The 23,804-nt window shown below is 40.0% G+C and overlaps 7 non-coding genes across 7 annotated transcripts; all 7 read right to left on the bottom strand.

The window, feature by feature from the left end:
• Positions 1-9,968: 9,968 nt before the first annotated feature.
• trnat-ugu lies at positions 9,969-10,041 on the bottom strand. Its single transcript has one exon. It is a non-coding gene; the product is annotated as a tRNA-Thr (tRNA).
• Positions 10,042-12,218: 2,177 nt separating this feature from the next.
• On the bottom strand, positions 12,219-12,291 carry trnat-ugu. Its single transcript has one exon. It is a non-coding gene; the product is annotated as a tRNA-Thr (tRNA).
• Positions 12,292-14,464: 2,173 nt separating this feature from the next.
• trnat-ugu lies at positions 14,465-14,537 on the bottom strand. Its single transcript has one exon. It is a non-coding gene; the product is annotated as a tRNA-Thr (tRNA).
• A 2,177-nt stretch (positions 14,538-16,714) lies between these two features.
• trnat-ugu lies at positions 16,715-16,787 on the bottom strand. Its single transcript has one exon. It is a non-coding gene; the product is annotated as a tRNA-Thr (tRNA).
• Positions 16,788-18,959: 2,172 nt separating this feature from the next.
• On the bottom strand, positions 18,960-19,032 carry trnat-ugu. The gene has a single exon. It is a non-coding gene; the product is annotated as a tRNA-Thr (tRNA).
• Positions 19,033-21,206: 2,174 nt separating this feature from the next.
• trnat-ugu lies at positions 21,207-21,279 on the bottom strand. Its single transcript has one exon. It is a non-coding gene; the product is annotated as a tRNA-Thr (tRNA).
• Positions 21,280-23,455: 2,176 nt separating this feature from the next.
• Positions 23,456-23,528, bottom strand: trnat-ugu. The gene has a single exon. It is a non-coding gene; the product is annotated as a tRNA-Thr (tRNA).
• Positions 23,529-23,804: the final 276 nt, after the last annotated feature.

Raw genomic sequence — 23,804 nt, 5'->3', positions numbered from 1 at the left:
CCAAAAGCCAAACACCAGGTACCCTAATACAGTGGGGCAAAAAAGTATTTAGTTAGCCACCAATTGTGCAAGTTCTCCCACTTAAAAAGATGAGAGAGGCCTGTAATTTTCATCATAGGTACACTTCAACCATGACAGACAAAATGAGATTATTTCCTTTACACTGATCAGTCGCCCTGATCCCTTTGCAGAAAAACAGCCCCAAAGCTTGATGTTTCCACCCCCATGCTTCACAGTAGGTATGGTGTTCTTTGGATGCAACCCAGCATTCTTTGTCCTCCAAACACAACAAGTTGAGTTTTTACCAAAAAGTTATATTTTGGTTTCATCTGACCATATGACATTCTCCCAATCTTCTTCTGGATCCTCCAAAATGCTCTCTAGCAAACTTCAGACGGGCCTGGACATGTACTGGCTTAAGCAGGGGGACACGTCTGGCACTGCAGGATTTGAGTCCCTGGCGGCGTAGTATGTTACTGATGGTAGGCTTTGTTACTTTGGTCCCAGCTCTCTGCAGGTCATTCACTAGGTCCCCCCGTGTGGTTCTGGGATTCTTGTGATCATTTTGACCCCACTGGGTGAGATTCTCCACTGGCTTCCAGTTGAAGCTCGCATCCGCTACAAGACCATGGTGCTTGCCTACGGAGCTGTGAGGGGAACGGCACCTCAGTACCTCCAGGCTCTGATCAGGCCCTACACCCAAATAAGGGCACTGCGTTCATCCACCTCTGGCCTGCTCGCCTCCCTACCACTGAGGAAGTACAGTTCCCGATCAGCCCAGTCAAAACTGTTCGCTGCTCTGGCTCCCCAATGGTGGAACAAACTCCCTCACGACGCCAGGACAGCGGAGTCAATCACCACCTTCCGGAGACACCTGAAACCCCACCTCTTTAAGGAATACTTAGGATAGGATAAAGTAATCCTTCTCACCCCCCTTAAAATATTTAGATGCACTATTGTAAAGTGGCTGTTCCACTGGATGTCATAAGGTGAATGCACCAATTTGTAAGTCGCTCTGGATAAGAGCGTCTGCTAAATGACTTAAATGTAAATCTTGCGTGGAGCCCCAGAACGAGGGAGATTATCAGACGTCTTCCATTTCCCAATAATTGCTCCCACAGTTGATTTCTTCAAACCAAGCTGCTTACCCATTGCAGATTCTTCCCAGCCTGGTGCAGATCTACAATTTTGTTTCTGGTATCCTTTGACAGCTCTTTGGTCTTTGCCATAGTGGAGTTTGGAGTGTGACTGTTTGAGGTTGTGGACAGGTGTCTTTTATACTGCTAACAAGTTCAAACAGGTGCCATTAATACAGGTAACGAGTGGAGGACAGAGGAGCCTCTTAAAGAAGAAGTTACAGGTCTGTGAGAGCCAGAAATCTTGCTTGTTTGTAGGTGACCAAAGACTTTTTTCCACCATAATTTCCAAATAAATTCATTAAAAGTCCTACAATGTGATTTTCTGGATTATTTTCCCTCATTTTGTCTGTCCCAGTTGAAGTGTACCTATGATGAAAATTACATGCCTCTCTCATCTTTTTAAGTGGGAGAACTTGCACAATTGGTGGCTGTGTCACGCCCTGGTCGAAGTATTTTGTGTTTATCTTCATTTATTTGGTCAGGCCAGGGTGTGACATGGGTTTTTGTATGTGGTGTGTATGTTTTGGGATTGTAGCTTAGTGGGGTGTTCTAGGTAAGTCTATGGCTGTCTGAAGTGGTTCTCAATCAGAGGCAGGTGTTTATCGTTGTCTCTGATTGGGAACCATATTTAGGCAGCCATATTCTTTGGTTGTGTTGTGGGTGATTGTCCTTAGTGTCTTGATGTCCTTATTCTGTGTTAGTTTACACCAGTTTAGGCTGTTTCGGTTTTCGTTACGTTTATTGTTTTGTTGAGTTTGTGTTTTGATTCGTGTTACGTTGTTTTTATTAAACATGGATCGCAATCTACACCCTGCAGTTTGGTCCGACTCTCCTTCACCACCTGAAAACCGTTACAGGCTGACTAAATACTTTTTTGCCCTACTGTATATTTGCAGGTTTGAGTGATTCGAACTGACGTATGTTTGTAAGGTTTGAGTGATTCAAACGTGTATGTTTGCAGGTTAGAGTAATTCAAACTGATGTATGTTTGTAAGGTTTGAGTGATTCAACCGTGTATGTTTGAAGGTTTGAGAGAGTCGAAACGTATGATTGTGGTACATTAGGTATTAAGTCGAAATACTAATACCAAGTTTGTATGACGGGTAAATAACAGGTGTGAGACCTAGGTTATGTTTTGAAACGGTAAAGGAGAAGTGCACGGTGTTTACTAGACAGTGGCCAGATTGGGACACAATTGAACCTGATAATTTATATTGTATTCAAATTAAAACAAATAATTGAAATACATTAGACAATGGCTAATCAGGAGTCAGAGAAGGTGTTGAAAACATTGAAATCAGCATTAGAGACCAATGGAGGGAAAAGATTGGAGAAAGAAAGGAGAAAAATTATACAGACAATGGATAGGAGAGGGCAGCATTGCCTCGCCCAACTGGCTCCCAGTCGACGGGGAGCCTGGTAGAATGCTGGAAGCGCTGAAGCATAAAACATACAAAACCTGTTCCGAGTGTAAACAGGGAGGAGAGCCGAGTAAGGGTAAAATCAAGGAAGACATGGAGAAGGCTAAATTAAAGGAATGCATAGGACTGGCTATGCTGGAAAAACTAAATAAAATGTGCACGGATGAAAACCCACCAAAACCACAGGGAGGTAGACTATACCCGGAACTCCCTAAAGCGCCACCACCCTATGATTGTCCACGAATAATGGCACCTGTACTGGATGTTTCAGCCACAGTAAACTACCACAAAAAAACAGATGATGGCAGTAGTTGACAAGAATGGTGCCTGGCGCCAGAGGGAAGAAAATAAGAAATACAGGCTCTGGTGGAAGCTGCCAGAGAACTGAGCAGAGGAGTGGCTGAACTAAGTAAAGTACAGATGGAAGGAGGAAATGTGAGCATAGACAGCAGGAGTGAAAGTGGATCCTCTGATAATGGAATCAGATGGACTGCGACAAGCCTGACAAATACCCGAGAGGAAGAAGAGGAGTGGAGGAGAGTATGGAATGAACTCCAAGACAAACTCAGAAAGGAGGAGGGAGCAGTGAAAATGCTGGAACGGACCCTGAAAGACAGAACGGATTGAAATAAGGTGCAAGGAACAGACTAAGCAGAGTCAATACACACCGACATCAGGGCCAGGTGTACATTTCATCAGGCTTGGTACGCACAGCCAAGGAACAGAGGAATATGAAGATGGTGAAGACACACCCCGGGTCGGCCCCCCACAGTGTGAGCTTGACCAAAGATTCATCTGTGGCGCATTTGAGGGGGGTCTATGGCATCAACAGTCCGCTCCCGCACAGCACACCAGGAATAAGACCAAACAGGGTGGTGCTAACATGATGCCACTAAGACAACTACCTGGTGGACAAACAGTATACAAACCTTGGGCTCACAGGGACTTGCAGACTCTAGTAGAAGCCCTGCCGCTACCAGAAGAGTCTGGATGTAGGTGGGTGAAGGCCTTTGAGAGCCTGACTGCAGCTGATGAACTGACAGTAGGAGACATGGTGGCTGTCATGAATAGATGTATGGGGGACCAGGAATGTCGTGAACTCATGAATGATGCAGGGATGAGAGGGATGTTTGCCATAAAGACTCCATTTGATCAATACCGCAATGGGATGTGGACTGCCATCAGGAGGAAATACCCCATTCAACCCAGGCCGCAGTTGATGAAATCATTGACCCTAGAAGAGGATGAAACTGTGCCGGTTTATATGAAAAAAGCCAGGATCCTGTGGAGACAGGCCTGGAATGCTGAGCCAGATAAGAATGAGATGAAACATCTATTTCTGGAACAGTGCATGAAAGGGCTGCCGGACCATGTGCGCACAGTGTGAAAAAGTGGTGGGGATCACCGCGAAGAATGTGATGGAATTCACTGAGATTGCTCAACACCATGTGGAGAGATGGAGAGAAGGAAAAAGGAAGGAAGAGGATGAAATAAAGCAACTACAGAAGAAAGTCTTGAAGAAGAAACTGGCAGAGGATAAGCCAGCAAAACAGATGCCTCTAACCAGCACTCCTCAACCTGCACCACAACCTTCTGGAGCCAACACCAGTGACACTGTTACTGCTGTTGTGCAGACTATGGTGGGATTGATGACACACTAAAGGAATGCGTATGGGGGGCAACCACCTTCTACAGGATGGCCAAGCTACAATCAAGATCCAGACAGAGGGGCTAACCTCACCTGTTATAGATGTGGAGGCTATGGTCACTGGGCATGGAGTTGTGGGCAGTCATCGGGAGTAGGCCGGAGAAGAGGTAGGGGACCTTTTGGACCCCAAAGGGGGAGAGGCCAATGGGGGACACGCAGCAACTCAGAGAGCTGGCAGGGTCAGAGAGGGGGTTCACAAGGTCAACAATACCAACAACCACAATGGATTGCAGGTTGAGTTCATTTGGAGAAAGATTGAATGAGTTACATGAAACATCGAGTAAATTTAAAACTAATGATTGGAGGGAGTACATTTCCATTTTCCCAGAGACATGATATCTTAAAGGGGTATACTCATATATGAAATATTAGAAGTTTTTATTTTCTGAGTCTTAATTAAATAGGTGAAATCTTTTGATAAAGGAATGTTGTATAATATAGTAAGATCAGCCTCATTGGAAAGCCATTTGGATGGAGAATCTAGGGTCATTTGTAATACTGATATTAAGGTAATTTAATACAAAAAGGCAGTGAAATTTACATTATTGTGTCATTATATTTTCTTTCATGAATGTGGTGTGAAAATTAGCTAGGATAAGTTTTAATTATGGTAGAGACTCATGTTAAGTATTTGTGACATATTTTGAGCCAACAGGGCAGGGAAGAAATTTTGATATTTGTGTTTGGTTTTAACACCTGTGTGCAGGAGGGCCAGTGTACCTGTGTAACGGGGAAGGGTGTCCGTATGGGGATTACATGATAACCAACTTGGGACAGTTTTGGGATTGGAGAAGAAGGTATCCTTATAGCATAGGGGATCCCACAAAGATGGATAGGTTTTCCATGAAATGGGGAAAACCTGGGAGCACTGTTGAACTCTGTAAAGGTGATGAAATCCTACTAACCATTAGGTACATTAAGCTTTCTGATGCAGGAACCTATACCGACCAATTGGGTACTGAAACTGCATATGACAGTAGGGAAAATATGTGGTTGGCATACATGCGATATACTGCCAAGACATTACAAAGGAAGGACTGTGTTATTTGTGCTCATACTAGGCCTGTATTGGCTACTCAACCATTTGCCTTGGGAAAGGATGGATGTGTATACTGGAAAGTTTTTACCATGTTAAACCCAACTCCACCCTTTGTAAGACTCTGTCTCTAGTGTTCCCGGAAGTCCCTCCTCAAAAGGCTCCATGGGGTGTTAAGGCATACGGAGGTAACTACAGTTGCATCACTGGTACAGGTAGGGGTTTTGACTATGGGTGGTTGCCTGCAGCAGATTGTAGTAATTACATAACCATTAATGCCACCTGGCCAGTGAAAGGCTTGAATCAAACTAAGGGTGTTGCTGATGTATGGTGGATGTGTGGCCCAAACAGGCATTTGACACCTGTCCTTAGAGGTAACTATATCAGGGTACGTGTGCTTTAGCCAGTCTGATAATACCACTAAGCATTATTGAAGTTACAGCTAATCAGCTCCTGGGATCTACTAGAAAAGCACCTAATGATGTTCACCCATACTCCAGATGTAAGCGTGATGCACCTTGGTCTGAGGAAACAGATAATATACATTTCAACCTACTAGGTTTACCAGTAGGTGTTCCTTAGGAATTCTAGGCCCTAAACAGGAATGATGGTTTATGGCATCTACTACCAATTCTTGGCCCTGCTATTGTGGATGCCAAACAGACCTGGATAAATTATATATACTATAATCAACAACGTTTTGTTAATTACACCCACACAACTCTTACCGCCAGGCAGAATAGGTTGGCTTTAGATATGATCCTGGCCAGCCAAGGAGGGGATTACAAAATGTTTGGTGAACAATGTTGTACATTTATACATAACAATACCAGTCCTGATGGGGGTATATCAAAAGCATTGGTTGGGTTGGAAAAGCTTTCGGCAGAAATGAAGGGCGTGGCTGGGATGGAGGAGTCTGGCTGGATGTCTTGGATGGGAGTGTGGCTTGGTGAGTATGCATCACTGGTGGTTACTGGATTTCTGACCCTAATTTTTGTGTTTTTGTTATTGATGTGTTGTGCTGCTTGCATCATACCTTGTTTGAAGAAGTCTGTTACAGATGTGGTACAGGCTTCAGGTATGATGCCCTTGCTTGATGCTCCTGAAGGAGATGCAGATACGGAATCTAACTTCCGGAGAAAGATGGGGCTGTCTGAGGATGACCCCTGGTTTGCTGTGGGTGAGGTCGTGGAATGATAACTTCTTAAATACATAACATGTACGATATAAGTTGTCCTCTCTTATGTGAAGGGTTAGAGTCCCTGGGTGGCTAGGAGCCCACCTGGTACAGGATAGGAGTAGCTAAGAGGACCAGATGGTTTATAATAATGCTTTGCTCTGCTTTACTCTGTTTTCCATGACCAAAGTTTTATCCTATATCTAACATGTCAATAAACAATAAAGTTTTATCCTATTTTTTATAAGTGACACCCTTGTGGGTGTCAAAAGGGGGAGACAAAAGCATATTTTTATTTGTTGATTTTTCTTTTATGTTTTTCTGTAAAAATAAATAAATAATACACTTTTTATTATTTTCATGAAATGCTATTAACATATTACTATGTTGGGACCACTGAAATAAATTGTAATTAGTGACTCCTTGGGGGTGTCAAAAGGGGGAATCAAAAACTCCAGTTTATATATATGTTAATCAACAAAGGGACGTGCATCACTTCATATGTTCACAAAATAAAGGTTTAAAGTTCCTGGGTTCATCAGCAACCTAGTATATCGGATGGTGTGGTTACAAACCACAGGGGTGTAAAAAGGGGGATTGTGAGATTCTGTGTTATACACTATAGCCCTTACCATATCATATGTGATGGAATATTATTTGCTGTTGGCTTGTGTGGGTATATGTTTTAAGCAACATTGCTGACTTGAGACATCAGTTTCAGGGCCATGGGCCTTTCTCATGATGGACAAATACAGAATGACATGAAGACAAGAACTGTTCAATGAGTTGTACATTCAGAACGTAGTGTTGCGAGAACAAACAGTCTTTTGTTAGACAACAGGAGCCAGGTGCCTGATAACTGTATATTCTACACAACTACAATGACTGACCGCTGAAGCGGGGGCTGGGGGGCTGGGACCAGCCTCTGCGCCAACAATCAACGATAGGCTGGGTGAGTCTAAACCACGCCCAGTCTCTACTCTGACAGGCCGGGTCTGAAGCAGGAACTACCTCTGTCAGAGTATATCTATAATATCTTTGTCAGGAACAAGTTAGTTCTCTGTTTGCCCTAAGAGGTGGAACAGAGAGCCCGTATATACGAAAATTGCATTTACCACTTATTGCTTAGCTAATAAAAAATACATAGTATACAATCAGTGACTCAATGTCAGATTTATCCTGATACCAGATTCAAATTGACGCAACCCTAACAAATGTCAGTTTGTTGTCACATTTAGATGTTAATTTGGAAAAAAGGTTGGCGTTATGATGACCGAATTATTATTTTTTTGGGTAGCCAAACATGACGCAGAAAACGGAGCGATTTCTCCTGCACAAATAATCTTTCAGGAAAAACTGAACATTTGCTATCAAACTGAGAGTCTCCTCATTGAAAACATCCGAAGTTCTTCAAAGGTAAATTATTTTATTTGAATGCTTTTCTGGTTTTTGTGAAAATGTTGCCTGCTGAATGCTAACGCTAAATGCTACGCTAGCCTGCGAATGCTATCAATACTGTTACACAAATGCTTGTTTTGCTATGGTTGAGAAGCATCTTTTTGAAAGTCTGAGATGACAGAGTTGTTAACAAAAGGCTAAGCTTGAGAGCTACCATATTGATTTAATTTCATTTGCGATTTTAATAAATAGTTAACGTTAGGGTTATGGTAATGGGCTTGAGGCTGTAGTCACGATCCCGGATCCGGGATGGCTCGACGCAAGAAGTTAACCCTACCACCCCTACCCTAATTGGAGTAAATGAATGGATATCAATACTTAGGCTTCTACTTCTAGCTTATACATACAATAAACATATTAGGGACACAGTATATTTTACATTAGTCATATTTTTATATTTTTAATTTTAGTCCCACCCATCAGCTACCCTCAACCCCTCACACCAATCTCTGAAAACCATCCAACTTTATAATGGTACACTTATCATAGTTCAGTTGTATTCCAGAGAGGTTAGAGAAATAATCTGGGTTGTCTATGAGGCTGTGCAGCGATCCAAATGGTGGTTTTAAAAGAAAGCATGAGTCCTCAGCGTACAATGACACCTTTGTTTTTAAGCCCCGGATTTCTATCCCCTTGATTTTATTGTTGCATCTGATTTTAATAGCTAACATTTAGATGGCCATAATAAAGAGATATGTCGACAGTGGACAATCTTGTTTCACTCCTCTTGACAGTAATTCCCTCTTCCGACAACATCCAGTGAAATTGGAGAGCGCCAAATTCAAATACAAAGTCATAATATTAAACATTCATGAAGATACAAGTGTCTAATATCATTTAAAAGCTTAACTTCTTGTTAATCCAAATGCGTTGCCAGATTTCAAAAAGGCTTTACGGCGGAAGCATACCCTGTGATTATCTGAGGACAGCGCCCCACATCAAAATATTTTTTAAACCAGCACAGGCTTCACAGAATCGCAAATAGCGATGAAATAAATCACTTACCTTTTAAGATCTTCCTCTGTTTTCAATCCCAAGGGTCCCAGCTACACAACGAATGCTTGTTTTGTTTGATAAAGTCCTTCTTTATTTCCAAAAAAGTTAGTTTAGTTGGCGCCATTGATTTCAGTAATCCACTCCTTCAACATGCATACAAAGGAATCCAAAAGCTACCGGTAAACTTTGTTCATACAAGTCAAACAATGTTCTATTCAATCCTCAGGTACCCTAATTTGTAAATAAAGGATAATACTCCAGACAGAAAGAACGGTGTTCAATAGGAAAGGAAAATAACGAAGAGCGCACCCTCATTCACGGGCGCCAAAAGCCTACTTTTCCTGTTGAGCTCCCTTGGGAAAAACTACTATTACTTGTTCGTATTTCAACAAACAAGCCTGAAACCCTGTATAAAGACTGTTGACATCTAGTGGAATCCATAGGTACAGCAATCTGGGAGGAATTTTTATATACAGACCCATAGACTTGCATTGGAAAGGTTTCTTAGCGCCAAAAATCAAACGATTTCTGGATGGATTTTCCTTGGGTTTTCGCCTGCCATATGAATTCAGTTATACTCACAAACATTATTTTAACCGTTTAGAAAATTCAAAGTGTTTTCCATCAAATTCTATCAATTATATGCATTTCCTAGCTTCTGGGCCTGAATAACAGGCAGTTTACTTTGGGCACGTCAGTCAGGCAGAAATTCAGAATACTGCCCCCTCGCCTTAAGAAGTTTTAATACTTTCTCAGAAGTAGCCATTATTTACTATACTGAACAAAAAAAATATATGCAACACGCAACAATTGAAACGTTTTTACTGAGTTACAGTTAATATAAGGAAAAGTTCAAGTTAATGTTGTTATTCTTTCAACGTGCATCACTGGATTACATGACCTCTGCTACTCCTGTCTCTAGTTTCAGCACTTTTTAAATCATGATGGGGAGCCCAGGACAGAATTGGCAAATGGAAACTCCCACCCTTTGTCAAGTTTCAGATGAATGTCACAGAGGGTAGAGTCAAAATCAAGGCCCCAGTGAGAATTGAACTCACGACCCCTGGTTTACAAGACCAGTGCTCTAACCACTGAACTATGGAGCCATACAGGCATACTTGAAGAATTGGAACGTTATAAAGAACACACCCGTCATACAGTTAAAAAAAGAGGCACACCGAAGTAACCAAACATGCAGGTTTCCCAGTCTGGCTCCTACAGTAAATGCAGATTTGTGACATCCTTTGTTATACATTTAATGACAAACTCTCCCAGGTCTATGTGACCCACAGGCAGGTCTGGTCTAGTGGTCAACATTCTTCAGAAATCTCCTTTAATAGTCTCCTCTCCTCCTTTCATTGTGTCCTCTCCTTCATGACCATCTATTTAGTTATTTTTAGGGGTAGATCAGCTTTAATACTGCAGATAGATTGTGTGTCCTTTCAATGTAACTGTCTCTATCATTTCCAATCCCCCATACATTTTTTTTACAAACATTCCATTGTATTATTTTCCCTTAACCCTACCACCCCTCCCCTAATTGGAGTAAATGAATGGACATCAATACTTAGGCTTCTACTTCTAGCTTATACATACAATAAACATATTAGGGACACAGTATATTTTACATTAGTCATATCTTTATATTTTTAATTTTAGTCCCACCCATCAGCTACCCTCAACCCCTCACACCAATCTCTGAAAACCATCCAACTTTATAATGGTACACTTATCATAGTTCAGTTGTATTCCAGAGAGGTTAGAGAAATGATCTAGATTGTCTATGAGGCTGTGCAGCGATCCAAATGGTGGTTTTAAAAGAAAGCATGAGTCCTCAGCGTACAATGACACCTTTGTTTTTAAGCCCCGGATTTCTATCCCCTTGATTTTATTGTTGCATCTGATTTTAATAGCTAACATTTCGATGGCCATAATAAAGAGATATGTCGACAGTGGACAATCTTGTTTCACTCCTCTTGACAGTAATTCCCTCTTCCGACAACATCCAGTGAAATTGGAGAGCGCCAAATTCAAATACAAAGTCATAATATTAAACATTCATGAAGATACAAGTGTCTAATATCATTTAAAAGCTTAACTTCTTGTTAATCCAAATGCGTTGCCAGATTTCAAAAAGGCTTTACGGCGGAAGCATACCCTGTGATTATCTGAGGACAGCGCCCCACATCAAAATATTTTTTAAACCAGCACAGGCTTCACAGAATCGCAAATAGCGATGAAATAAATCACTTACCTTTTAAGATCTTCCTCTGTTTTCAATCCCAAGGGTCCCAGCTACACAACGAATGCTTGTTTTGTTTGATAAAGTCCTTCTTTATTTCCAAAAAAGTTAGTTTAGTTGGCGCCATTGATTTCAGTAATCCACTCCTTCAACATACATACAAAGGAATCCAAAAAGCTACCGGTAAACTTTGTTCATACAAGTCAAACAATGTTATATTCAATCCTCAGGTACCCTAATTTGTAAATAAAGGATAATACTCCAGACAGAAAGAACGGTGTTCAATAGGAAAGGAAAATAACGAAGAGCGCACCCTCATTCACGGGCGCCAAAAGCCTACTTTTCCTGTTGAGCTCCCTTGGGAAAAACTACTATTACTTGTTCGTATTTCAACAAACAAGCCTGAAACCCTGTATAAAGACTGTTGACATCTAGTGGAATCCATAGGTACAGCAATCTGGGAGGAATTTGTATATACAGACCCAAAGACTTGCATTGGAAAGGTTTCTTAGCGCCAAAAAATCAAACGATTTCTGGATGGATTTTCCTTGGGTTTTCGCCTGCCATATGAATTCAGTTATACTCACAAACATTATTTTAACCGTTTAGAAAATTCAAAGTGTTTTCCATCAAATTCTATCAATTATATGCATTTCCTAGCTTCTGGGCCTGAATAACAGGCAGTTTACTTTGGGCACGTCAGTCAGGCAGAAATTCAGAATACTGCCCCCTCGCCTTAAGAAGTTTTAATACTTTCTCAGAAGTAGCCATTATTTACTATACTGAACAACAAAAAAAATATATGCAACACGCAACAATTGAAACGTTTTTACTGAGTTACAGTTAATATAAGGAAAAGTTCAAGTTAATGTTGTTATTCTTTCAACGTGCATCACTGGATTACATGACCTCTGCTACTCCTGTCTCTAGTTTCAGCACTTTTTAAATCATGATGGGGAGCCCAGGACAGAATTGGCAAATGGAAACTCCCACCCTTTGTCAAGTTTCAGATGAATGTCACAGAGGGTAGAGTCAAAATCAAGGCCCCAGTGAGAATTGAACTCACGACCCCTGGTTTACAAGACCAGTGCTCTAACCACTGAACTATGGAGCCATACAGGCATACTTGAAGAATTGGAACGTTATAAAGAACACACCCGTCATACAGTTAAAAAAAGAGGCACACCGAAGTAACCAAACATGCAGGTTTCCCAGTCTGGCTCCTACAGTAAATGCAGATTTGTGACATCCTTTGTTATACATTTAATGACAAACTCTCCCAGGTCTATGTGACCCACAGGCAGGTCTGGTCTAGTGGTCAACATTCTTCAGAAATCTCCTTTAATAGTCTCCTCTCCTCCTTTCATTGTGTCCTCTCCTTCATGACCATCTATTTAGTTATTTTTAGGGGTAGATCAGCTTTAATACTGCAGATAGATTGTGTGTCCTTTCAATGTAACTGTCTCTATCATTTCCAATCCCCCATACATTTTTTTTTACAAACATTCCATTGTATTATTTTCCCTTAACCCTACCACCCCTCCCCTAATTGGAGTAAATGAATGGACATCAATACTTAGGCTTCTACTTCTAGCTTATACATACAATAAACATATTAGGGACACAGTATATTTTACATTAGTCATATCTTTATATTTTTAATTTTAGTCCCACCCATCAGCTACCCTCAACCCCTCACACCAATCTCTGAAAACCATCCAACTTTATAATGGTACACTTATCATAGTTCAGTTGTATTCCAGAGAGGTTAGAGAAATGATCTAGATTGTCTATGAGGCTGTGCAGCGATCCAAATGGTGGTTTTAAAAGAAAGCATGAGTCCTCAGCGTACAATGACACCTTTGTTTTTAAGCCCCGGATTTCTATCCCCTTGATTTTATTGTTGCATCTGATTTTAATAGCTAACATTTCGATGGCCATAATAAAGAGATATGTCGACAGTGGACAATCTTGTTTCACTCCTCTTGACAGTAATTCCCTCTTCCGACAACATCCAGTGAAATTGGAGAGCGCCAAATTCAAAGTCATAATATTAAACATTCATGAAGATACAAGTGTCTAATATCATTTAAAAGCTTAACTTCTTGTTAATCCAAATGCGTTTCCAGATTTCAAAAAGGCTTTACGGCGGAAGCATACCCTGTGATTATCTGAGGACAGCGCCCCACATCAAAATATTTTTTAAACCAGCACAGGCTTCACAGAATCGCAAATAGCGATGAAATAAATCACTTACCTTTTAAGATCTTCCTCTGTTTTCAATCCCAAGGGTCCCAGCTACACAACGAATGCTTGTTTTGTTTGATAAAGTCCTTCTTTATTTCCAAAAAAGTTAGTTTAGTTGGCGCCATTGATTTCAGTAATCCACTCCTTCAACATGCATACAAAGGAATCCAAAAAGCTACCGGTAAACTTTGTTCATACAAGTCAAACAATGTTCTATTCAATCCTCAGGTACCCTAATTTGTAAATAAAGGATAATACTCCAGACAGAAAGAACGGTGTTCAATAGGAAAGGAAAATAACGAAGAGCGCACCCTCATTCACGGGCGCCAAAAGCCTACTTTTCCTGTTGAGCTCCCTTGGGAAAAACTACTATTACTTGTTCGTATTTCAACAAACAAGCCTGAAACCCTGTATAAAGACTGTTGACATCTAGTGGAATCCATAGGTACAGCAATCTGGGAGGAATTTTTATATACAGACCCATAGACTTGCATTGGAAAGGTCTCTTAGCGCCAAAAAATCAAACGATTTCTGGATGGATTTTCCTTGGGTTTTCGCCTGCCATATGAATTCAGTTATACTCACAAACATTATTTTAACCGTTTAGAAAATTCAAAGTGTTTTCCATCAAATTCTATCAATTATATGCATTTCCTAGCTTCTGGGCCTGAATAACAGGCAGTTTACTTTGGGCACGTCAGTCAGGCAGAAATTCAGAATACTGCCCCCTCGCCTTAAGAAGTTTTAATACTTTCTCAGAAGTAGCCATTATTTACTATACTGAACAACAAAAAAATATATATGCAACACGCAACAATTGAAACGTTTTTACTGAGTTACAGTTAATATAAGGAAAAGTTCAAGTTAATGTTGTTATTCTTTCAACGTGCATCACTGGATTACATGACCTCTGCTACTCCTGTCTCTAGTTTCAGCACTTTTTAAATCATGATGGGGAGCCCAGGACAGAATTGGCAAATGGAAACTCCCACCCTTTGTCAAGTTTCAGATGAATGTTACAGAGGGTAGAGTCAAAATCGAGGCCCCAGTGAGAATTGAAATCACGACCCCTGGTTTACAAGACCAGTGCTCTAACCACTGAGCTATGGAGCCATACAGGTATACTTGAAGAATTGGAACGTTATAAAGAACACACCCGTCATACAGTTAAAAAAAGAGGCCCACCAAAGTAACCAAACATGCAGGTTTCCCAGTCTGGCTCCTACAGTAAATGCAGATTTGTGACATCCTTTGTTATACATTTAATGACAAACTCTCCCAGGTCTATGTGACCCACAGGCAGGTCTGGTCTAGTGGTCAACATTCTTCAGAAATCTCCTTTAATAGTCTCCTCTCCTCCTTTCATTGTGTCCTCTCCTTCATGACCATCTATTTAGTTATTTTTAGGGGTAGATCAGCTTTAATACTGCAGATAGATTGTGTGTCCTTTCAATGTAACTGTCTCTATCATTTCCAATCCCCCATACATTTTTCTTTTACAAACATTCCATTGTATTATTTTCCCTTAACCCTACCACCCCTCCCCTAATTGGAGTAAATGAATGGACATCAATACTTAGGCTTCTACTTCTAGCTTATACATACAATAAACATATTAGGGACACAGTATATTTTACATTAGTCACATTTTTATATTTTTAATTTTAGTCCCACCCATCAGCTACCCTCAACCCCTCACACCAATCTCTGAAAACCATCCAACTTTATAATGGTACACTTATCATAGTTCAGTTGTATTCCAGAGAGGTTAGAGAAATGATCTAGATTGTCTATGAGGCTGTGCAGCGATCCAAATGGTGGTTTTAAAAGAAAGCATGAGTCCTCAGCGTACAATGACACCTTTGTTTTTAAGCCCCGGATTTCTATCCCCTTGATTTTATTGTTGCATCTGATTTTAATAGCTAACATTTCGATGGCCATAATAAAGAGATATGTCGACAGTGGACAATCTTGTTTCACTCCTCTTGACAGTAATTCCCTCTTCCGACAACATCCAGTGAAATTGGAGAGCGCCAAATTCAAATACAAAGTCATAATATTAAACATTCATGAAGATACAAGTGTCTAATATCATTTAAAAGCTTAACTTCTTGTTAATCCAAATGCGTTGCCAGATTTCAAAAAGGCTTTACGGCGGAAGCATACCCTGTGATTATCTGAGGACAGCGCCCCACATCAAAATATTTTTTAAACCAGCACAGGCTTCACAGAATCGCAAATAGCGATGAAATAAATCACTTACCTTTTAAGATCTTCCTCTGTTTTCAATCCCAAGGGTCCCAGCTACACAACGAATGCTTGTTTTGTTTGATAAAGTCCTTCTTTATTTCCAAAAAGTTAGTTTAGTTGGCGCCATTGATTTCAGTAATCCACTCCTTCAACATGCATACAAAGGAATCCAAAAAGCTACCGGTAAACTTTGTTCATACAAGTCAAACAATGTTCTATTCAATCCTCAGGTACCCTAATTTGTAAATAAAGGATAATACTCCAGACAGAAAGAACGGTGTTCAATAGGAAAGGAAAATAACGAAGAGCGCACCCTCATTCACGGGCGCCAAAAGCCTACTTTTCCTGTTGAGCTCCCTTGGGAAAAACTACTATTACTTGTTCGTATTTCAACAAACAAGCCTGAAACCCTGTATAAAGACTGTTGACATCTAGTGGAATCCATAGGTACAGCAATCTGGGAGGAATTTGTATATACAGACCCAAAGACTTGCATTGGAAAGGTTTCTTAGCGCCAAAAATCAAACGATTTCTGGATGGATTTTCCTTGGGTTTTCGCCTGCCATATGAATTCAGTTATACTCACAAACATTATTTTAACCGTTTAGAAAATTCAAAGTGTTTTCCATCAAATTCTATCAATTATATGCATTTCCTAGCTTCTGGGCCTGAATAACAGGCAGTTTACTTTGGGCACGTCAGTCAGGCAGAAATTCAGAATACTGCCCCCTCGCCTTAAGAAGTTTTAATACTTTCTCAGAAGTAGCCATTATTTACTATACTGAACAACAAAAAAAATATATGCAACACGCAACAATTGAAACGTTTTTACTGAGTTACAGTTAATATAAGGAAAAGTTCAAGTTAATGTTGTTATTCTTTCAACGTGCATCACTGGATTACATGACCTCTGCTACTCCTGTCTCTAGTTTCAGCACTTTTTAAATCATGATGGGGAGCCCAGGACAGAATTGGCAAATGGAAACTCCCACCCTTTGTCAAGTTTCAGATGAATGTCACAGAGGGTAGAGTCAAAATCGAGGCCCCAGTGAGAATTGAACTCACGACCCCTGGTTTACAAGACCAGTGCTCTAACCACTGAACTATGGAGCCATACAGGCATACTTGAAGAATTGGAACGTTATAAAGAACACACCCGTCATACAGTTAAAAAAAGAGGCACACCGAAGTAACCAAACATGCAGGTTTCCCAGTCTGGCTCCTACAGTAAATGCAGATTTGTGACATCCTTTGTTATACATTTAATGACAAACTCTCCCAGGTCTATGTGACCCACAGGCAGGTCTGGTCTAGTGGTCAACATTCTTCAGAAATCTCCTTTAATAGTCTCCTCTCCTCCTTTCATTGTGTCCTCTCCTTCATGACCATCTATTTAGTTATTTTTAGGGGTAGATCAGCTTTAATACTGCAGATAGATTGTGTGTCCTTTCAATGTAACTGTCTCTATCATTTCCAATCCCCCATACATTTTTTTTTACAAACATTCCATTGTATTATTTTCCCTTAACCCTACCACCCCTCCCCTAATTGGAGTAAATGAATGGACATCAATACTTAGGCTTCTACTTCTAGCTTATACATACAATAAACATATTAGGGACACAGTATATTTTACATTAGTCATATTTTTATATTTTTAATTTTAGTCCCACCCATCAGCTACCCTCAACCCCTCACACCAATCTCTGAAAACCATCCAACTTTATAATGGTACACTTATCATAGTTCAGTTGTATTCCAGAGAGGTTAGAGAAATGATCTAGATTGTCTATGAGGCTGTGCAGCGATCCAAATGGTGGTTTTAAAAGAAAGCATGAGTCCTCAGCGTACAATGACACCTTTGTTTTTAAGCCCCGGATTTCTATCCCCTTGATTTTATTGTTGCATCTGATTTTAATAGCTAACATTTCGATGGCCATAATAAAGAGATATGTCGACAGTGGACAATCTTGTTTCACTCCTCTTGACAGTAATTCCCTCTTCCGACAACATCCAGTGAAATTGGAGAGCGCCAAATTCAAAGTCATAATATTAAACATTCATGAAGATACAAGTGTCTAATATCATTTAAAAGCTTAACTTCTTGTTAATCCAAATGCGTTTCCAGATTTCAAAAAGGCTTTACGGCGGAAGCATACCCTGTGATTATCTGAGGACAGCGCCCCACATCAAAATATTTTTTAAACCAGCACAGGCTTCACAGAATCGCAAATAGCGATGAAATAAATCACTTACCTTTTAAGATCTTCCTCTGTTTTCAATCCCAAGGGTCCCAGCTACACAACGAATGCTTGTTTTGTTTGATAAAGTCCTTCTTTATTTCCAAAAAAAGTTAGTTTAGTTGGCGCCATTGATTTCAGTAATCCACTCCTTCAACATACATACAAAGGAATCCAAAAAGCTACCGGTAAACTTTGTTCATACAAGTCAAACAATGTTATATTCAATCCTCAGGTACCCTAATTTGTAAATAAAGGATAATACTCCAGACAGAAAGAACGGTGTTCAATAGGAAAGGAAAATAACGAAGAGCGCACCCTCATTCACGGGCGCCAAAAGCCTACTTTTCCTGTTGAGCTCCCTTGGGAAAAACTACTATTACTTGTTCGTATTTCAACAAACAAGCCTGAAACCCTGTATAAAGACTGTTGACATCTAGTGGAATCCATAGGTACAGCAATCTGGGAGGAATTTTTATATACAGACCCAAAGACTTGCATTGGAAAGGTTTCTTAGCGCCAAAAAATCAAACGATTTCTGGATGGATTTTCCTTGGGTTTTCGCCTGCCATATGAATTCAGTTATACTCACAAACATTATTTTAACCGTTTAGAAAATTCAAAGTGTTTTCCATCAAATTCTATCAATTATATGCATTTCCTAGCTTCTGGGCCTGAATAACAGGCAGTTTACTTTGGGCACGTCAGTCAGGCAGAAATTCAGAATACTGCCCCCTCGCCTTAAGAAGTTTTAATACTTTCTCAGAAGTAGCCATTATTTACTATACTGAACAACAAAAAAATATATGCAACACGCAACAATTGAAACGTTTTTACTGAGTTACAGTTAATATAAGGAAAAGTTCAAGTTAATGTTGTTATTCTTTCAACGTGCATCACTGGATTACATGACCTCTGCTACTCCTGTCTCTAGTTTCAGCACTTTTTAAATCATGATGGGGAGCCCAGGACAGAATTGGCAAATGGAAACTCCCACCCTTTGTCAAGTTTCAGATGAATGTCACAGAGGGTAGAGTCAAAATCAAGGCCCCAGTGAGAATTGAACTCACGACCCCTGGTTTACAAGACCAGTGCTCTAACCACTGAGCTATGGAGCCATACAGGTATACTTGAAGAATTGGAACGTTATAAAGAACACACCCGTCATACAGTTAAAAAAAGAGGCACACCGAAGTAACCAAACATGCAGGTTTCCCAGTCTGGCTCCTACAGTAAATGCAGATTTGTGACATCCTTTGTTATACATTTAATGACAAACTCTCCCAGGTCTATGTGACCCACAGGCAGGTCTGGTCTAGTGGTCAACATTCTTCAGAAATCTCCTTTAATAGTCTCCTCTCCTCCTTTCATTGTGTCCTCTCCTTCATGACCATCTATTTAGTTATTTTTAGGGGTAGATCAGCTTTAATACTGCAGATAGATTGTGTGTCCTTTCAATGTAACTGTCTCTATCATTTCCAATCCCCCATACATTTTTTTTTACAAACATTCCATTGTATTATTTTCCCTTAACCCTACCACCCCTCCCCTAATTGGAGTAAATGAATGGACATCAATACTTAGGCTTCTACTTCTAGCTTATACATACAATAAACATATTAGGGACACAGTATATTTTACATTAGTCACATTTTATATTTTTAATTTTAGTCCCACCCATCAGCTACCCTCAACCCCTCACACCAATCTCTGAAAACCATCCAACTTTATAATGGTACACTTATCATAGTTCAGTTGTATTCCAGAGAGGTTAGAGAAATGATCTAGATTGTCTATGAGGCTGTGCAGCGATCCAAATGGTGGTTTTAAAAGAAAGCATGAGTCCTCAGCGTACAATGACACCTTTGTTTTTAAGCCCCGGATTTCTATCCCCTTGATTTTATTGTTGCATCTGATTTTAATAGCTAACATTTCGATGGCCATAATAAAGAGATATGTCGACAGTGGACAATCTTGTTTCACTCCTCTTGACAGTAATTCCCTCTTCCGACAACATCCAGTGAAATTGGAGAGCGCCAAATTCAAATACAAAGTCATAATATTAAACATTCATGAAGATACAAGTGTCTAATATCATTTAAAAGCTTAACTTCTTGTTAATCCAAATGCGTTGCCAGATTTCAAAAAGGCTTTACGGCGGAAGCATACCCTGTGATTATCTGAGGACAGCGCCCCACATCAAAATATTTTTTAAACCAGCACAGGCTTCACAGAATCGCAAATAGCGATGAAATAAATCACTTACCTTTTAAGATCTTCCTCTGTTTTCAATCCCAAGGGTCCCAGCTACACAACGAATGCTTGTTTTGTTTGATAAAGTCCTTCTTTATTTCCAAAAAGTTAGTTTAGTTGGCGCCATTGATTTCAGTAATCCACTCCTTCAACATGCATACAAAGGAATCCAAAAAGCTACCGGTAAACTTTGTTCATACAAGTCAAACAATGTTCTATTCAATCCTCAGGTACCCTAATTTGTAAATAAAGGATAATACTCCAGACAGAAAGAACGGTGTTCAATAGGAAAGGAAAATAACGAAGAGCGCACCCTCATTCACGGGCGCCAAAAGCCTACTTTTCCTGTTGAGCTCCCTTGGGAAAAACTACTATTACTTGTTCGTATTTCAACAAACAAGCCTGAAACCCTGTATAAAGACTGTTGACATCTAGTGGAATCCATAGGTACAGCAATCTGGGAGGAATTTTTATATACAGACCCATAGACTTGCATTGGAAAGGTTTCTTAGCGCCAAAAATCAAACGATTTCTGGATGGATTTTCCTTGGGTTTTCGCCTGCCATATGAATTCAGTTATACTCACAAACATTATTTTAACCGTTTAGAAAATTCAAAGTGTTTTCCATCAAATTCTATCAATTATATGCATTTCCTAGCTTCTGGGCCTGAATAACAGGCAGTTTACTTTGGGCACGTCAGTCAGGCAGAAATTCAGAATACTGCCCCTCGCCTTAAGAAGTTTTAATACTTTCTCAGAAGTAGCCATTATTTACTATACTGAACAACAACAAAAATATATGCAACACGCAACAATTGAAACGTTTTTACTGAGTTACAGTTAATATAAGGAAAAGTTCAAGTTAATGTTGTTATTCTTTCAACGTGCATCACTGGATTACATGACCTCTGCTACTCCTGTCTCTAGTTTCAGCACTTTTTAAATCATGATGGGGAGCCCAGGACAGAATTGGCAAATGGAAACTCCCACCCTTTGTCAAGTTTCAGATGAATGTCACAGAGGGTAGAGTCAAAATCAAGGCCCCAGTGAGAATTGAACTCACGACCCCTGGTTTACAAGACCAGTGCTCTAACCACTGAACTATGGAGCCATACAGGCATACTTGAAGAATTGGAACGTTATAAAGAACACACCCGTCATACAGTTAAAAAAAGAGGCACACCGAAGTAACCAAACATGCAGGTTTCCCAGTCTGGCTCCTACAGTAAATGCAGATTTGTGACATCCTTTGTTATACATTTAATGACAAACTCTCCCAGGTCTATGTGACCCACAGGCAGGTCTGGTCTAGTGGTCAACATTCTTCAGAAATCTCCTTTAATAGTCTCCTCTCCTCCTTTCATTGTGTCCTCTCCTTCATGACCATCTATTTAGTTATTTTTAGGGGTAGATCAGCTTTAATACTGCAGATAGATTGTGTGTCCTTTCAATGTAACTGTCTCTATCATTTCCAATCCCCCATACATTTTTTTTTACAAACATTCCATTGTATTATTTTCCCTTAACCCTACCACCCCTCCCCTAATTGGAGTAAATGAATGGACATCAATACTTAGGCTTCTACTTCTAGCTTATACATACAATAAACATATTAGGGACACAGTATATTTTACATTAGTCATATTTTTATATTTTTAATTTTAGTCCCACCCATCAGCTACCCTCAACCCCTCACACCAATCTCTGAAAACCATCCAACTTTATAATGGTACACTTATCATAGTTCAGTTGTATTCCAGAGAGGTTAGAGAAATGATCTAGATTGTCTATGAGGCTGTGCAGCGATCCAAATGGTGGTTTTAAAAGAAAGCATGAGTCCTCAGCGTACAATGACACCTTTGTTTTTAAGCCCCGGATTTCTATCCCCTTGATTTTATTGTTGCATCTGATTTTAATAGCTAACATTTCGATGGCCATAATAAAGAGATATGTCGACAGTGGACAATCTTGTTTCACTCCTCTTGACAGTAATTCCCTCTTCCGACAACATCCAGTGAAATTGGAGAGCGCCAAATTCAAATACAAAGTCATAATATTAAACATTCACGAAGATACAAGTGTCTAATATCATTTAAAAGCTTAACTTCTTGTTAATCCAAATGCGTTGCCAGATTTCAAAAAGGCTTTACGGCGGAAGCATACCCTGTGATTATCTGAGGACAGCGCCCCACATCAAAATATTTTTTAAACCAGCACAGGCTTCACAGAATCGCAAATAGCGATGAAATAAATCACTTACCTTTTAAGATCTTCCTCTGTTTTCAATCCCAAGGGTCCCAGCTACACAACGAATGCTTGTTTTGTTTGATAAAGTCCTTCTTTATTTCCAAAAAGTTAGTTTAGTTGGCGCCATTGATTTCAGTAATCCACTCCTTCAACATGCATACAAAGGAATCCAAAAAGCTACCGGTAAACTTTGTTCATACAAGTCAAACAATGTTCTATTCAATCCTCAGGTACCCTAATTTGTAAATAAAGGATAATACTCCAGACAGAAAGAACGGTGTTCAATAGGAAAGGAAAATAACGAAGAGCGCACCCTCATTCACGGGCGCCAAAAGCCTACTTTTCCTGTTGAGCTCCCTTGGGAAAAACTACTATTACTTGTTCGTATTTCAACAAACAAGCCTGAAACCCTGTATAAAGACTGTTGACATCTAGTGGAATCCATAGGTACAGCAATCTGGGAGGAATTTTTATATACAGACCCATAGACTTGCATTGGAAAGGTTTCTTAGCGCCAAAAAATCAAACGATTTCTGGATGGATTTTCCTTGGGTTTTCGCCTGCCATATGAATTCAGTTATACTCACAAACATTATTTTAACCGTTTAGAAAATTCAAAGTGTTTTCCATCAAATTCTATCAATTATATGCATTTCCTAGCTTCTGGGCCTGAATAACAGGCAGTTTACTTTGGGCACGTCAGTCAGGCAGAAATTCAGAATACTGCCCCCTCGCCTTAAGAAGTTTTAATACTTTCTCAGAAGTAGCCATTATTTACTATACTGAACAACAAAAAAATATATGCAACACGCAACAATTGAAACGTTTTTACTGAGTTACAGTTAATATAAGGAAAAGTTCAAGTTAATGTTGTTATTCTTTCAACGTGCATCACTGGATTACATGACCTCTGCTACTCCTGTCTCTAGTTTCAGCACTTTTTAAATCATGATGGGGAGCCCAGGACAGAATTGGCAAATGGAAACTCCCACCCTTTGTCAAGTTTCAGATGAATGTCACAGAGGGTAGAGTCAAAATCGAGGCCCCAGTGAGAATTGAACTCACGACCCCTGGTTTACAAGACCAGTGCTCTAACCACTGAGCTATGGAGCCATACAGGTATACTTGAAGAATTGGAACGTTATAAAGAACACACCCGTCATACAGTTAAAAAAAGAGGCCCACCAAAGTAACCAAACATGCAGGTTTCCCAGTCTGGCTCCAACAGTAAATGCAGATTTGTGACATCCTTTGTTATACATTTAATGACAAACTCTCCCAGGTCTATGTGACCCACAGGCAGGTCTGGTCTAGTGGTCAACATTCTTCAGAAATCTCCTTTAATAGTCTCCTCTCCTCCTTTCATTGTGTCCTCTCCTTCATGACCAT

The sequence above is a fragment of the Oncorhynchus gorbuscha genome, linkage group LG15 (genome assembly GCF_021184085.1).
Source record: "Oncorhynchus gorbuscha isolate QuinsamMale2020 ecotype Even-year linkage group LG15, OgorEven_v1.0, whole genome shotgun sequence".
Classification (NCBI taxonomy): Eukaryota; Metazoa; Chordata; class Actinopteri; order Salmoniformes; family Salmonidae; genus Oncorhynchus; species Oncorhynchus gorbuscha.
This window is presented reverse-complemented; position numbering and strand designations above follow the sequence as displayed.